General features: G+C 37.0%; 1 protein-coding gene across 1 annotated transcript in view; it reads left to right on the forward strand.

Annotated features, from left to right (window-relative positions):
* LOC150076547 (uncharacterized) overlaps nt 1-14,529 on the forward strand; it is a 247,321-nt gene that overhangs the window by 134,261 nt on the left and 98,531 nt on the right. The window lies entirely within an intron of this gene.

Below are 14,529 nucleotides of genomic sequence, written 5' to 3' on the forward strand. Positions count from 1 at the left end.
TTCCATTTTTTTAAAATTTAACATCACGAGTTACAGAGCAAATTTTTGAAGCAATTAGCGCGTTTTCACGGACACTACGGCGGATTTTTTCTTCCGATTTTTTAATTGATCGTACCGTTGACTCATTGATTTTATAATGTTTTGCCACTTAGGAGACACTTTCACCATTAGAAATTTTGTCTAATAACTCAATTTTATTCGCTAATGTCATCACCTTCTTTGATATTTTCACATTTCCCTTTTATTCTAGCCATATTTTTGTACGGGTTAGAAAGAACTTGTCCACAATAAAGTCACTTTCTTCCATTAACACACTTGAAAAAGTCTGTTTTACACTGCAAAACGGTAGATTTATCACTTTTGTAAGCATATCAATTTATAAATTGATAAATTTATTCAATTTATAAGCATATAAATTAAAAGCAAACCATGAAACCTTCCATGAAAAGCGCATAGCACATACTGCACAAGGATTAGCGAGAAACATCTACGCTTGCGATTTTGTCACCCATCTCCCCCCACCCACTGAGCATTGTTTTGACCGGGAAAGATAATTTTAGCCATGCCCATGTTTTTTTATGGCGAAAAATTTCACGGCGCTTTAAAATTCACATTTTTTTTTAGGTTTCATTTTATATTAAATCGGCGACCGTGAATACACGAAACCGCGAATACAGATACTGCGAATAGCGGGGGTAAATTTTGGAAACTGCAATGCTGTATCGATTTTATATTTTATATTTATAATTGATTATCACTTTAAATGATATTGCATATAAACATTTTATATTTTGAATGCCTTCACAACAACTTACTTGTTATTGCACTACTTGGAACAAGCACGCTTCCCCAGCAGAGAAGACTAATGTTACTTATTCTTGGCAGGTGGTGGTATCTGATACCACTACCTACACCGAGTCATTTAGTTGGGAGAAGAAAGATGTTGCAATAGTTAAAGGTATGGATTTTAATTTCAGAAAAGAGGACAATGACTTTTTTTTAAAATGAAAACGTAAAGCACAAGAGCTATTAGAGCGTGTATAGTATTTAATACTATATGCTTAATACTTCAATCCGTGCATGGGTTGAAGGTTGAGTAGATGAAAGAAGATAAAACAGAAGTTGAAGGAATAAATTGGGAAGAAGAAAAGTTGGTTTCGTGAGTTGTAAGTTGGACAGCAAAAGGATGCTGACTGGTTGGGCTGGTTTGGAAGAGAGGGAGAGCAGGAATTATAGAAGCCAACTAAGAAGAATGGCACCTATGGAAGTATCTATAGAAACAGAACATCTACGAGACAGAGCATGAAGTGACTTTGTTAGAGCTGGGTCATTAATTAACCTAACTGCCCTCCCTTGAATGGAGTCAAGAACCTGAGAGAGAACATTTTGAGAGCATTACCCCAGATGTGGAAACAACATTCAATGGTAGGGTGGATTTTAGATTTGCACACAGTGCGCAGCTGTTTGGAAGAAAAGAAATGCCGAGAGCCTCTGCATCTAAAAAACTGTTTTTTTAGATGCAGAGGAAGCAATGTTTGTGATGTGCTTATGCCAAGAGAGATTAGATGCAAGGGTAATCCCTAATAGAGCTTGTCTAGAAATCTAATGTCATCAAAGATAAGCATAGGAGCAGGAGAATCCTTTTTGTGAGATATAAGGGTGCTCTCACATAGAATGCAGGTGACTGCTTACTTGGAACCAGCAGCGACATGCAGCTGAAGCTTCTCACTGGGTATGAACACATAGAAAGCAGTGACCAGTGCAACTTCTTACCATGCGATTTTGTAGGTTTTACGGGCATTACTGTATTGCAGAACGTTAATCCCTTTAACTCTTGGGTAAACTGATACCATAAAATTGCCATTCAACCACTCCTGCAATTCAGTGGGTGTCCCATAATTTTCAGGTGTAAACTTATCAAAAGATCAATAATTATGGGAAAAAGAGAGGGAGCGGGTTGTTTACTAATGCCCATTGCAGGACATTTCGATAAGATATTTGTTGGAACGAGCACTGAAATAATTGAAAGAGGACGGAAATAATATTTTTGCAGGCGAATAATTTAAAATTTATCAAAAGAAAAAGAAAAAAAAACCCATTAAAGTTGCGAAGTGTTCAGAAGCTATATATAAATAAGTGTTATGTATTGACTATGTATAAATATAGTGCAAGTGCATCAGAAATACATATTTATATCTGAATAAATCAGAATATTAGTAAAACGGCATCGTTTTAAGTTATTCTCATATTGTGAATACCTTCACAATGAGTTGCCATGATATTGCACTACTTCGAATATGTAATGCTTCACCTAAGGAGAAGACTAATGTTACTTATTCTCAGATGGATACCACCACCCAGACGGCACCATTTCAGGGCTATTTGGCCCTTCTTCGGTGGGTGGGTAGGTACCCAAGTGATGCAATGATGGCAAAACAGTTATGAAGTATAACTTGCCATCATTGCATCACTCGGGTACCTACCCAGCCACCGAAGAAGGGCCAAATAGCCCTGAAATGGTGCCGTCTGGGTAGTGGTATCCATCTGAGAATAAGTAACATTAGTCTTCTCCTTAGGTGAAGCATTACTTATTCGAAGTAGTGCAATATCATGGCAACTCATTGTGAAGGTATTCACAATATAAGAATAACTTAAAACGATGCCGTTTTACTAATATTCTGATTTATTCAGATAGCTATGTATTTCTGATGCGCTTGCACTATATTTATACATAGTCTAGACTCTCCCATAGCTTGAGGCTTATGCCCTAAACACTTTAGAGTGTTATGTATTGATAACAGTTGAGAATGGAAAAGAATATAAACTGGAAAGATGGGAGGAAGTAGCATAGCCACAAATCGAAAAAGTAAAAAGCATAATAATAAAAGATAAAAAATAATACATTTGAAAAGTAAGATAGAATTATATACATAAGTATATTTTCCCGAACAATCCAACGATAATGTTATTTTTTTGTGTAATCTTACTTTTTAAAGACAAATCTCCACCACATACAGGGTTACCAGACTTCCTCGTTTCCGAGGACATGTCCTAGTTTTTAGGGCGACCTCAGACATCCCACAGATTTTACACTTGCGTTCTAGTTTTTAGGGCGTCCTGAGACATCCCACGGATTTTACACTTGTGTCCTAGTTTTTTATAAATTAAAAAAAAAATCATCTCATTGCAAAATGAATTTTCATTATTAAATATTCTGTGCTTTTGCACCTTCGGTCATTACAACAGAATAAATAAAATCAATGTGCTGGTTGCATTAAGTGGACTGTATTATTTCAAAATTACACAAATATTTATGACTTTGCTGCAACGTCTCTCTCGAACTTAGTTACACTCGGACGAGATCAGAAACCTCTGTCTCTTGAACCCAACATTTTTATAATCCAAACTTACTGAAAATGATTGGCAGTAACAATAAACACTGTATCGTAAATTTTAGTAATAAATATAATTTTTAAAATGTCCTCGTTTTTAAAACTAAAGCGGTTCTAGTTTTTTCCTATTTTATTCCATTTTGAATTTTAAATCTGGTAATCCTATCATATACTAGCCCATACATGCTAACAAATAATATATTATATTATGGCCGTATTATATATATTGCCATAGCAAACGGCACTAGTCCACAAACACCGTACACAAATATTAATAAAAAACAGTGTAATAAAAACACCATTGAACACCATGGTGTTCAAAGAAAGTGCATCACCTAGGAATTTCACATTTCTAACCTTTTTTACGATGGTATGTTACATTAATGACTAGCATCACAAATAGAAATATAAACAAAAGATATTTATTAATAGTTAAGGCAAAGCTAAGTAATATTTGACAGGTGCTCTCAAAATATTCCAAAATGAGCATTTGCAACCTTTATACAACAGTTTTGGTAAATACGACAATTATGGCTGAAATGTTATCAGAAGCCCTCAATTTGCTTCATTTTATCATTTTAAATGGAAAACAAAATGAAAAGTGAACCGCTTCTGGCTCTGATGACAGCAGCACACTGTCAAGGCATTGACTCGATCAATTTCTGAAGATAATCAACTGATAGTTCATGGTTCCAAACACGAATTATGGCTTCCCGAAGTTCACGAAGGGTCTATGGTTTCTTTCTGGCAACTGCAGATTCCACACAATGCCAACAGTTTTCTAGGATTCAAGTCCGGGCTGTTTCCTGGCCAGCTACGAGTTGTAATGGACCATTCTTCCAACCATTTTTTCACCTGTAACAAATGTAAACACATTACTGTTGAACCTCTAATGCAGAAATGAAGCTAAAGTAACTACAGAAGTGCCTACTTTCACGTTTTTCCCAATGACAAGGAGCAGAGTCGTCCTGAAAGAGAGTTACTTGGCAGATTGAAATGGTCTCTAATGGTTGGCAGCAATTTGCCTTCCAATATAGCCAGGTACCCATTGGCATTTATGGAACCTTTTATAAACTGTAGGTGATACGAAATGCACCCCCATATCATTTGGCTGGTAGGAAATTTCACTGTAGACACCATACAGTCTGGATGATATTCTTCACCTCGTCTACGCTGAATCGTTTGTCTCCCATCAGAGCCATGCATGTTGAATTTCTTCTCATCTGAGAAAATAACTGACTTCCACTGCTCGGAGGTCCATTTGACATGCTCCTTACACCAAATTAATCGGGCCTTTTTCATTTTTTGAGATTCTTCTTAGGACGATGGGCTACAAGTCCATTTTTGAAGGGGCATCTTCTGACTGTTACTGCACTTGCTACCACTCCTGTATGTTCTTTCCATTCTCTTTTCAGCTCAGACAGCCGACCGGGCTAGCCGGTTGGGTAACGTGCCAGCCTGGCAACCCAAAGGTTGCGGGTTCGATTCCCACCTCGGGCTTGGATCAAAGTACTGCAAAAAGAAAAAAAAAACCTTGGGAGGTGCACTGAACATATCCAATTTCTGCTATCCTTCTCCCATTAGTTTTGGCATTTTTGTATTAGCATTAGCATTAGTAGAGGCATTTGATGCAAGAAAGCAAGCTTATGCAGCATCAGCCAAAAAAAAAAAAAAAAAAAAACCACTTCACCCCTCTGTCCTTTCAAAATACCTGTCCAGCTGAGCCATAAACTTATTTAGGCTATCAACTTCCACGACAAGGGATGGAAGTCTGTTCCACCCGCTGGCTAAAGGCAAATTTCCGCACATCTATCCTACATCTGTCTTTCCTCAATTTGAACTTATGCCCTCTCAGGTGATTATTCTGAGCAAGAGGAAGAATCCCATCAGCATTGAGCATGCTCAAACTATTCAAGGCTTTGTACACCTCTATCAGATCACCTCGCTGGTGCCTAGTCTCCAGACACTGTAATTTGCAAAACTTAAGCCTTTCTTCGTAAGAGCACCCCTTTGTTCCATTCACTAATCTTGTTGCTCTTCTCTGTATTCGTTCCAGTAGCTCTACATCCTTCTTGAAATGAGGCCTGTATACAGTACTCTAGGTGTGGCCTGACCATTGCCTTATACAAGGGAATAATCCTCCTTATCACTGCTGGAAAAATTCCTGTATATCATTGACAATATCCATGAGCTACACTTGGAGCCCATCTGCACTGCTCAGAGAACTTCATATCTGCCTGCACAACCACCCCCAGGTCCCTTTCATTCTCTACCACTGTCAGTGTAGTACCACAGAGTTGATACGTTGCTCTGGGATTGCTGTTTCCCATATGTAGTACTTTACATTTGTCAATGTTAAACTTCATTTGCCACCTCTCAGCCCAACTGCTCAACCTTTCCAGATCCTGTTGCAGCAGCATAGTGTCAGTAGTGTCCTTGACAACCCTGCCAACCTTCGTATCGTCTGCAAACTTGGACATTAAGCTTGATATACCATCATCAATATCATTTATAAATACAGAGAACAATAAAGGACCCAATACTGAACCCTGAGGGACTCCACTAATAACATTAGTCCACGATGAGCAGTGTCCATTGATTACTACTCTCTGTCTTCTCCCCCTCAACCAACCCTTTATCCATAGCAGCAATTTGCCGCCAATGCCACACTGCTCCAATTTGTGCAGCAGTCTTCCATGTGCAACAGTATCAAAAGCCTTTCTAAGATCCAAGTATATAATATCAAAGTTATTCCCTGCATCCAGTTCTTTTGTGACTGCATCATAGTATCCAATCAAATTGGTCAGGCAAGACTTCCCCTTAACAAAACCCCCTTAATTTATGGATCCATCTTCACAATTTTTAACAGACTTATTAATTCTACCTCACATATATAAACTTTTGTATTCTTTGCTGCCGCTTTGTGCACTCAGGTGCAAATGTCATATATATATATATATATATATATATATATATGTGGATTTATGGGAATATATATATATATATATATATGTGCACATTGGAATGGGCACTGAAATAAGTGAAAGTGGAAGGGAGAAATACTTATTGAAGGTTAAAAACTTTAAATGTATATCAATTAAAAAAAAAAGTTAAAGTAACGAAGTCTTTATATACACTGGTGTTCAAAGAAAGTGCATCACACTTAAAATTGTAATTGTTGTCCAAATAACGTAAGTATATGGCAATATTTCATACAGATTGCATCAGATAAGATTGACATGCATAGGTGATGATGTAATATTGCATCAGCTGTTACTTTCAGCTATATAAGCGAATGTGAATATCCTAATGAAATAATGAATTTAGCAAAATTCATTATTTCATTCATTCATAAATAGGCTGAATTGAATAGCCAATTAGAGAAAAGTGATTAAATTAATATATGGAGTAATAGCCAGCATCAAATATGGGTGGGCTGTTTGTTTGTTTGTTTGTTATTTGGTTTTTAGGAGCATTAGCAACTAAGGCCATATTGCTCCGGGATATGCGGTGGTCATTCCTTGACCTTTCCGCATACTCCGTATTTGGTGGTGACGGGCTCGAACCCCGGTCTAATCAAGAAGCGTGTGCTACGCACTGCTGCTCCTTCCCACCTGGCTATGGAGGCGCCCCTATGGGTGGGCAATTTTGATCCAAGAAAGGGGTAGAGAAATTATAAAATTAAAATCTGATGTTAGCTAAAAATAATCTGATGTTAGCTAACATCGGATTTTAATTTTATAATTTCTCTACCCCTTTCTTGAATCAAAATTGCCCACCCATATTTGATGCTGGCTATTACTCCATATATTAATTTAATCACTTCTCTCTAATTGGCTATTCAATTCAGACTATAATTTTGCTTAATTCATTATTTCATTGGGATATTCACATTGTTTCTCTTTCTCACGGCTTCAACATCTCCAATTTCTGCTATGCTTCTATTAGTTTTTGGCATTTTGTGTAATTTATATGCATCCATATCCTGAAAAGAGGCCTCTGAGGTCGGGAAAATTCGTGTCTAAGAATAAATAAACTCATATGCCGACCATTAAATAAAATTTTTACTGTAACTGAAGTTTATACAAATAATATTAAAAAACAAATTATTTACAATAAACTGATGGTTGTATATTACAGAATGCTAAAAGCTAAAATAAAATCAAATCATTTACTATAAAATATGCTAAAATATAAAAGTTAAAAGCGGGCTCACGGTACATCTACACATGGTATTTCTCCATGTGGTTCTATCGGCACATGGGCAGAAGCATCAGTTTATTGTAAATAATTTGTTTTTTGATATTATTTGTATAAACTTCAGTTACAGTAAAAATGTTATTTAATAGTCGGCGTATGAGTTTATTTATTCTTAGACATTATATGCATCCAGTTTCACACTTTTTTTAACAGACTTATTAATTCTACCTCTCACACACACACACACACACACACACACACACACACACACACACACACACACACACACACACACACACACACACACATCTCTCTCTCTCTCTCTCTCTCTCTCTCTCTCTCTCTCTCTCTCTCTCTCTCTCTCTCTCTCTCTCTCTCTCTCTCTCTCTGATAAAGATGAGATATAATGAAATTACTGAAAGTCTTAGCAAACAAGAAAGGTATTAAAAATTAAAAATATTAAACTAGATTATGGATCCGGGATACTACAGAAATCATAGAAAAAACCACAACCATAATGAAATTTAGACAAAAATTTATTATCAGTGTATTAGGTAGGGGAGCTGAACTGTCGGGTGTAATTACCATGGAAGAATTGAGAGCACCTGTATGCCAAAAAAAACAAATTAGCTGAAATAAAATGCAATTAACATAAGCATAATTAATGTAACCTAAATCCGTGTGTCCCAGGACTTTAACTACTTCTTTAAGGGGTCGGCAGCAAAAATCGTAGGAGCCACTGCAATAAACCAGGTCTCTGTTTCTGTTATGTGATGTACACATTAAAGTATACGTATACATCATAGCCAACCCAACAGAGACCAAAAGGAAGGATAAAAAATAAATAAATTTTTAAAGAATATAAAATAATAAATAAATAACGTTAAGCCAAAAAGCTAAGATCATGCTGACAGAATCCTGTGAAAAATGAAAGAAATCTAGAATATGAAAGAAATCTAAGAGAGCAAAACAAGAGAACTTACTGTGTGTGTAGCAGAAGATGTTGAATGTCATTCAACATCTTTGATTTACTGTATTTTTTTAGGCCATGATTTAAAATCTTATGCATATTTTATGCACCGTGCAGGCTGCAATTTGTTGCACAAAGCAAAACAGTAAGAAACTTTTTAGAAAAGACATTTATTTATAAAAAAATCAATGACAAATAACATTCAATGTGATTTTTTTTTTTTAGAAACAGAATAAGTATAAAACTAAAAACTGAAGTAATGAAAGTTAATTTTACATGTTCCAAAACCATTTCTTCCTTGTCATACTGATTAATTTTTGCTCTTTTTTTTATTTTTTCAAAATTTGAAAACAATAAGAAACTGATGGATACACCCATTCCCTGTACATTATAGTAGACAATTTTGAATATCATAATTTATGTAACGAATTGAATGGTTATAAAGGGCAATTTTTAAATATATCAGAATGAATCAAGAAACGTTATGTTTAAAATTCAAATAATAAATAGTATTAATATTTTTTCTTGCTAACCATTCTCCATAGTATTCCTTTTTATGTACAATGCGCCCAGTTGATACTTTTGTTCTGTATTACATATTTTACATAAATCCTTAAATGTCTGAAATCAAAATTTCAGTATCCGTGCTTAAAACTTCTGGTTACAAGTTTTCTTTACATCACCACGAATTCTTGAATTTTACAACAGTAGTGCTAATAATTGCCTAAAGGCCAGAGGTGCGAGCAGTGCATACCCAGTTGAATGAATCAGGGAAAACCTTTTCCCTGATTCTCAGGGAAGCGATGCATCTGTCTACACACTGTTATTGTATGCACTCCCATTGACTTACATTGTTCATTTAGGCTACCTGTAGCTGCTGGTCCCAAGCAAGCATACCACCAGCATTTTACGTGAAGACACCCTAAGACAAGGATGTCAGATTTATCAGGTTTCTATTGTATTGGTATATTAATAAAATAAACACAACAAGGTGTAATAAGTTACGGATTGGTAATATAAATGTCCTTTTTATACTTCGGCACAATCACCAGTCAGTAGAGTTTACAATAAATCAGTCAATACAAATTGTTAATCATATTTAGCAGTCGCAGGCTCAAACCCTGGTGCACACAAAGAGGCCCCGGGTGCCAAGCGTTTCCGTGGCCAAGCGATTCTTGCGTGTGTATAAAGCGTTTTTCCTCCAAGTGACAGAGTTTTCCTTGTTTTTCTCTTAGAATTAAAATTTTCTGTTAAGTAGCTCTACTTACTTAAAAACAAGAAGAGAGCCCAGAAGAAGGCAAGTACCTTTTTTTTTAATTTAGCTAGCCGTACTAACTTACTAACTCTATGCTTGGCCACCAAGCGGCACTGCTCCTGCCTCCCCGTGGCGGAACCGGTAACCTGGGTGGTAACCCCCAGGGCAAAAAGGCGCGATCATGGATAAAAATCATTATCCAAACTTAGAGCCTTTGAGCTTAAGAGCGGAAGATTCTAACCCTGACCATGACTCAAGTCAACCTAAAAGATTGCGAAGAGAAGCAGAATGTCATGACGATTGCCCAAACTTCCTGGTGATTCATTCCCTATCTGCCCAACCTGTGGGTAAGTTGTCACCATTCTTAATTCAGAAAATCTTGGAGTCAATTGCTGGATCACCAAAAATGGTTAAAAGACTGCAATACAGAGACCTTCTGATAGAAACAGCCACCTCTAAACATTCTTAGCGGCTGTTAAAAACAACAACATTTGGTGGGTTGACAGTAGAAATTACTCCCCACAAAACACTAAATTCATCAAAAGGTGTCATCAGCTAGTGGGACCTAATTACAGTCTCCGAAGAAGAACTACTCCAAGAACTCAGCAGTCAGAAAGTAGTAAATATAAAACGGATCATGACGAAAAAAGATGGAAATCTTACTCCAACAAGATCCATCATTCTGACATTTAGCACTCCAGACTTACCATCCTCTATTAAAGCTGGTTATTTAAACTGCCGGATTCGACCATACATTTAACCATTTAGCTAACAAACTAAATGATTATTTTGCATCGATATTCACACATGAGGAGTTATTCAGGGAGGGGAATGCCAGAGGTATATTCAACTCTGGCAGTAAGCTATATAATCGAGAGTAATGTGGAGGAGAAATTGTTGAAGATAAACACAAGAACGGCAGATGGGGTGGATGGAATCTATTGAGTTATATATGAAAGGAAGCAAAGCAAATAAGCAAACCCTTAGCTATAATTGTCAGAGCTTCCCTGGACTCAGGGGAGGTACCCATGGACTGGAGATGTGCAGCTGTGGCCCCAATCCATAAAGGACTGTCAAAGGGATACACGGGTAATTGCAGACCTATTAGTTTAACTTATGTTCCAGGGAAATCAATTTAGGCACTGGTTAAAGAAGAATTGCAGGATCATCTAGACAAGACTTCAGTTATAGCTCGGACACAGCATGGGTTTGTTAAGGAGAAGTCTTGTCTGACTAATTTGATTGGATACTATGATGTAGTCACAAAGGAACTGGATGCAAATAATAACTTGGATATCGTATATTTGGATCTTAGAAAAGGCTTTGATACTATTGCACATAGAAGACTGCTGCACAAATTGGAGCAGTGTGGCATTGGAGGCAAATTGTTTCTGTGGATAAAGGGATGGTTGAGTGGGAGAAGACAGGGAGTGTTAATCAGTGGACACTGGTCTTTGTGGACTAATGTTATTAGTGGAGTCCCTCAGGGTTTAGTATTGGTCCATTGTTGTTTTCTGTATTTATAAATGATATTGATGATGGTATATTAGGCTTAATTTCCAAGTTTGCAGACGATATGAAGGTTGGCAGGGTTGTTAATGACAGTACACTGCTGCAACAGAATCTAGAAAAGTTGAGCAGATGGGCTTAGAGGTGGCAAATGTAAAGTAACTACATATGGGAAACAGTAATCCCAGAGTAACGTATCAACTCTGTGGTACCACACTGACAGTTGTAGAGAATGGAAAGGACCTGGGGGTAATTGTGCAGGTAGATATAAAGTTTTCTGAGCAGTGCAGATGGTCTGCAAGAGTAGCTCATGGTGTCTTGTCAATGATATACATGAATTTTTCTAGCAGTGATAAGGAGGTGATTATCCCCTTGTATGAGGCAGTGGTCAGACCACACCTCGAGTACTGTGTACAGGTCTGGAGGCCTCGTTTTAAGAAGGATGTAGAGCTGTTGGAACGAGTACAGAGAAGGGCAACAAGATTAGTGAACGGAACAAAGGGTTGCTCTTACGAAGAAAGGCTTAAGTTTTGCAAATTAGTGTCTGGAGACTGGGCACCTGTGAGGTGATCTGATTGAGGTGTATAAAGCGTTGAATGGTTTGAGCAAGCTGAATGCTGATGGGATTCTTCCTCTTGCTCAGAATAATCGCCTGAGAGGGCATAAATTTAAATTAAGGAAAGACAGTTGTAGGATAGATGTACAGAAGTTTGCATTTAGCCAGTGGGTGGTTGATTGCTGGAACAAACTTCCATCTGCCGTTGTAGAAGTTTATAGCTTAAATAGATTCAGGGCAGAACTTGACAAACATTTGGAGCGAGTGGATGGGTGAAATAAGTTTTTTTTTTTGGCTTATATAAGAAAGCAAGCTATATAAGCATGCTTTCTTGCATCGTGTGCCTATGCTAATGCGAACTGTCACCATATATTTATCTGTAATGGAAAAACTAGAAAAGTAGTATAAATGGTATTGATTTAATTGTATCTTATATTGAGACTATTCCTTCACAAGTTACCATTTATTGCACTACTTCGAATAAGTAATGCTTCACCAATAGAGAAGACTACTATTACTTATTTTCAGGGGAATGCCACTACCCAGACGGCACCATTTCAAGGCTAGTTGGCCTATCAATTGGTGCTGTTTGGTGGTATCCTCTGAGAATAATTAACAGTAGACTTCTCTATTGGTTAAGCATTACTTATTCAAAGTAGTGCGGTACATAGTAACTCGTGAAAGAATAGTCACAATATGAGATACAATTAAATCAATGCTGTTTATACTACTTTTGTAGTTTTTTCCATTACTAATAATTATATGGTGATATCATTATAGAATTGTATTGGTATATATCTCATCAAAACAGCAATTTTCAAACCACCCAACTTTGCTCTGACAGTATTAATAAATATTTGTGCTCTTCATAGGTTGGTACATATATTTACATGGGTGAAAATTTTTTTTTTTTTTTTTTTTTGATTTTCTTGGACCATAAAGGTTATTTTAATTGAAAAATTGTGATTTTAAAAAGTTTTTCTATTAAATTATATATGGTGAGGTGCTTTTGTTCTAATTTGGAAAAGATAATTATTGAATGGAACAAAGGGTTGCTCTTACGAAGAAAGGCTTAAGTTTTGCAAATTACAGTGTCTGGAGACTAGGCACCGGCGAGGTGATCTGTTAGGGGTGTATAAAGCCTTGAATGGTTTGAGCATGCTCAATGCCGATGGGATTCTTCCTCTTGCTCAGAATAATCACCTGAGAGGGCATGAATTCAAATTGAGGAAAGACAGATGTGCGGAAATTTGCGTTTAGCCAGCGGATAGTTGGTTTGTGGAACAGACTTCCATCCCTTGTTGTGGAAGTTGATAGCCTAAATAAATTTAAGGCTCAGCTGGCAGGTATTTCGAAGGGGTGAAATGGGAATGGTTTTATTTTTTATTTTATTTATTTTTTTTTTGGCTGATGCTGCATAACCTTGCTTATGCAGCATCATATGCCTCTACTAATGCTAATGCTAAAAAATTAAAATGAAGTATTAGTAATTTCCGCATGGTGCAAAAAAGCCTATGGCTTATGCTGCACCAGCCAAAAAAAAAAAATCGAATAAAACAATGATAAAAAAAAAAACAAAACTAATAATTAATAAAAGAAAAGGAAATTAAACCTATCATACTATGCGTTTCCCTACCCAAAGGTACTATCCAAATGACCTTTGAATTTCCCCAAACTGTCAGCCTCTACCACCCATGTAGGCAACTTATTCCAGTAATTTATAACTCGCTGGTTAAAATAAAACTTCCTGCAGTCCAATCTAAACATCCCCCCCCCCAACTTGAATTTATGTCCCCTAGTTCTAGCATCATTTATAATCTTGAAAATTTCTTCCCTATTCATTTTACTGATGCTTCTCAGAGCCTTAAATACCTCAATCAAATCTCCTCTAAGGCGTCTAGTTTCCAAACTCTGCAACCCACATTCGAAGTCTTTCTTCATGAGGATGCCATTTTGCCGATCTCACCAGGCGAGCTACCCATCTTTCCACCCTTTCAAGAAGCTCAATGTCTTTCTTTGGGTGCGGTCTCCATTCTTGAACACAGTATTCTAAGTGTGGTCTAACAAAAGCCTTATATAATGGGATTATCACGTCCCTATCTCTACTTACAAAAGTTCGATAGATCATCCCTAGGACACCATGGGCCTTCCTTGCAACCTGTTTACAATGCTCAGAGAATTTCATGTCTGACCGTATCGTAACACCCAAGTCTCTTTCCTCCAGTACTGGATTTAGTTGAACTCCACCAAGTGAATAAATTATTTTGGGATTACTGTTTCCCAGTAATCCCAAATCACTTACACTCTGTTGGATTAAAGCATAGCTGCCATTTTTCTGACCATCCTTGAAGAATCTATCTAGGTCTCTCTCTGAACAAGCTCAGCTTGACAGCGATCATTAACTACTCTACCAATTTTGACATCATCTGCAAATTTAGACATCACGCCCTCTATCCCTTCATCGATGTCGTTTATGAAAATTAAAAACAACAGTGGTTCTAATACTGATCCTTGGGGAACCCCACTTCTTATATCAACCCAAGCTGGGGAATAGCCATTTATCACGACCCTCTGCCTCCTGCCCTGAAGCCATCCTTCTATCCATCTAAGGATTTTCCCAGTGATTCTAACCTGTTCCAGCTTATAG

The sequence above is a fragment of the Mastigoproctus giganteus genome, chromosome 13 (assembly GCF_048544385.1).
Source record: "Mastigoproctus giganteus isolate SK-2022 chromosome 13, ASM4854438v1, whole genome shotgun sequence".
In the NCBI taxonomy this organism is placed as follows: Eukaryota; Metazoa; Arthropoda; class Arachnida; order Uropygi; family Thelyphonidae; genus Mastigoproctus; species Mastigoproctus giganteus.